Here is a 2,966-nt window from a genome sequence, read left to right on the forward strand (position 1 = left end):
GTGAAGGGGCAATGTGTAAGTAGTGAGACAGAATAGGTACCTGACAGACTAGATACAAAGCAGGTGTCCTGATGAGCAAGTGTTTTTCACACCACATGATCTTGTTTTAACCCTCCACAAGTCAGGAAGCCAGGTGGGAGCCTCATTTTTCAAATAAGGGCCTGATGCTCAGAGTGATCAGTAGCATCTCCTGGGACATCACATAGTAATAGGCAGCCTGGGTCTGCCTCAGATCCAGGGGTTTCTTTGTCGTTGTCCAGACAGGGTTTTTTCTATGAAGCACAAGCTGCTTCAATCTTGAGGTCCCCCTACCTCTACCTTCCCAGGCCTGGGATTGCAGGTGTGTGCCACCATGCCCAGCTATGAATGACGCTGTGAGTGACTTCTCATTGCCCCCTCCGCTTGCCCGCATGCCCAGCCATCTGAAGGACAGAATCAGTAAAGAGGGCTGCAGAGATGCTGCTCTTGTGGAGGACTAGCCTTCCCTTCCCAGCACCTGCATGTGGATCCACAGGGGCTCCACACCGCTGCAGGCGAGCACTGAATTCATACGTCCAAGCAAACACGCATACACATCAAATAAGAATGAATACATGGTTTTAAAAATGCACCTCTGTATTCTCTAACAACGGAAGTGTGTCAGGTGAACGGGACGTGAAGGTTGGGTGACCACAGAGTTCTCTCCCAGAGCCCACTGAGTCTGAGCCCAGTGGGAAAGGCGCGAGCCAAAGGCTCTCTCCACGTCCCTGAGGCAGCCAGGACACAGAGAGAAAAGGGGTCAGAAAGAGGAGAGGCAGCCCCTCCCTTTAACTTCTCCCTTAGGGTCAAATCTAGGCCCTCCCCCTTGGCCTGTGTTCAACCACAGCTCTGGACTGCATCCCTGCAGACTTGAGGCTAGGAAAACAGGCGGGGGAGGAGGGGTGGAGGTGGGGCGGGCACGGGGACACTCCACCTCCAGGACAAGGCGGGGCTGGGGCTGACAGGTGGCAGCCTCCTCCCCCCACTACCCCACCACCGTCCATGGAGCCCTCCCCCTTCTGAGCCCCAGGGACCCAGACAGTTGTGAAATGCTGAAGACTGCCAGTCTCTGCCAGTCAGCGTAGGGTGACACTGTAGCGCTCTGCTCTGAGGCTGGAGGGTCATTTCCAGACTCCACAAGGCACACCAGTTTCTTTCCCCACACTGTGAGTCATAGTGGAGTCATCCTTGACTCAAAATGCTTCCTACATGACTTTTCAATGATTCAGCTCGCCTTCCGATACATGGGCACAAATAAACGGGACTGCTAACTTGAAATAATTATATTAAAAGTCCATTGCTTCACTTGCAAATAAAATCCAGTTGGTCTATCAAAGAATGAACCAGTGTGCTGGTGGCAAGAGAGCAGAGCCACTGAGGGCTAACCCACAGCCCGGTCTGCAGAGAGCAGAGCCACTGAGGGCTAACACACAGCCCGGTCTGCAGAGAGCAGAGCCACTGAGGGCTAACACACAGCCCAGTCTGCGGGACAAGTTCCAGGCTAGTCTGTGCTACATGGTGAGACCCTATTTCAAAAAAAAAAAAAAAAAAAAAGCCTAAATAAATAAAACAGAGAGAGGGAGTTAACAAAGGTGTGTTTATTTTAAACTGAGTTTCCAACTAGAACATTGTTTCTACAACAACACTTGTCCTTTTAAAAACAGAGTATCAAGTTTTATAAGAAGGTAGAGCCAGCTCCTCAAACCTACCACCCCCGCTAGGACTACTTACTGTCTTTAGGAGATTTGGGCTCTAACTGCTTTGTTCTCTTGCTGGGTTTCTTTGGCCAGTTTTTAAAAATCAAGTGGCTTTAAATTTGCATGTCATCCTTGGGCAGGGGCCATGCTAGTCTTCTCTGTACTCTTTCTATTTTAGGATATGTGCTGCCCAAGCGGGCACTTTACTGTTAAATACCGAGTCTGGCTATGTCGCCCAGATTAGCTCTGAATGCCTGGGTTCGAGAAATCTCTTTGCATCAGCCACCCAAGGAGCTGGAACCACAAGTGTGCACTATTGTACCTGGCCTTAATAGACAACGTTCAGCGACAGTGCAACCTAAAAAAACATGGGGCACAGGGGTGCACACCTTTAATCCCGCACACTCGGGAAGTAGAGGCAGGTGGATCTCTGTGAGTTCAAGGCCAGCATGGTCTATAGAGCGAGATCCAGGACAGCCAGGGCTCCATAATAGAGGGAGATCCTCCTCAAGAAACCAAAAACAAAACAAAACAAACAAATAAAAAAAAAAACAGAAACAAAAACAAAGAGATGATATTATAGTTACTTAATGAAAAGTTTTCTTTCGTTGTAAAAAAAAATGCTCATGGCAGACGTTGATCAGTAATACACATAAAGGGGGCTGGAGAGATGGCTCAGAAGGTTAAGAGCACTGGTTGCTCTTCCAGAGGTCCTGAGTTCAATTCCCAGAACAACCACATGGTAGCTTACAACCATCTATAATGAGATCTGGTGCCCTCTTCTGGTGTGCAGTCATACATGCAGGCAGAACATTATATACATAATAAATAAATCTTTAAAAAAAAAAAAAGTAAAAAAAGTAATACACATGAAGGGAGAAGAAATTGACACACCCTCTTTGATGTCCCAGGCGTTCTTAGACCACCTTGCTGGATGTAGTTCAGGTCCAAGGCAGGTGTCCCCAAGAAGAGCTGCACAGCAGCCACCGGTCCCTGCACAGCGGCCAGAACAGCCTGGCTAGAGAGTTGTGTCCCCACCCCAGCCCCCAGGACATTGCCAGCCCTGGAGAGGAGGCAGGAGGATCAAGGTTTCGGGGCCATTCTGAGCTACAAAGAGGCCAGCTGGGGATACCTGAGACTCTGTCTCAAAAAAGTGTGTGTGAAGCTGGAGAGATGGCTCAATGGTTACGAGCACTAGGCTGCTCTTCCAGAGGACCTGGGTTCATTTCCCAGCACCACATGGTGGCTCAC

At 49.3% G+C, this 2,966-nt stretch overlaps 1 non-coding gene across 1 annotated transcript; it reads right to left on the reverse strand.

Moving 5' to 3' along the window:
• Positions 1-1,813: 1,813 nt before the first annotated feature.
• LOC131913895 (U6 spliceosomal RNA) lies at positions 1,814-1,917 on the reverse strand. The gene has a single exon (XR_009379973.1). It is a non-coding gene; the product is annotated as a U6 spliceosomal RNA (small nuclear RNA).
• Positions 1,918-2,966: the final 1,049 nt, after the last annotated feature.

Source organism: Peromyscus eremicus, chromosome 6 (assembly GCF_949786415.1).
Source record: "Peromyscus eremicus chromosome 6, PerEre_H2_v1, whole genome shotgun sequence".
Taxonomy (NCBI): domain Eukaryota; kingdom Metazoa; phylum Chordata; class Mammalia; order Rodentia; family Cricetidae; genus Peromyscus; species Peromyscus eremicus.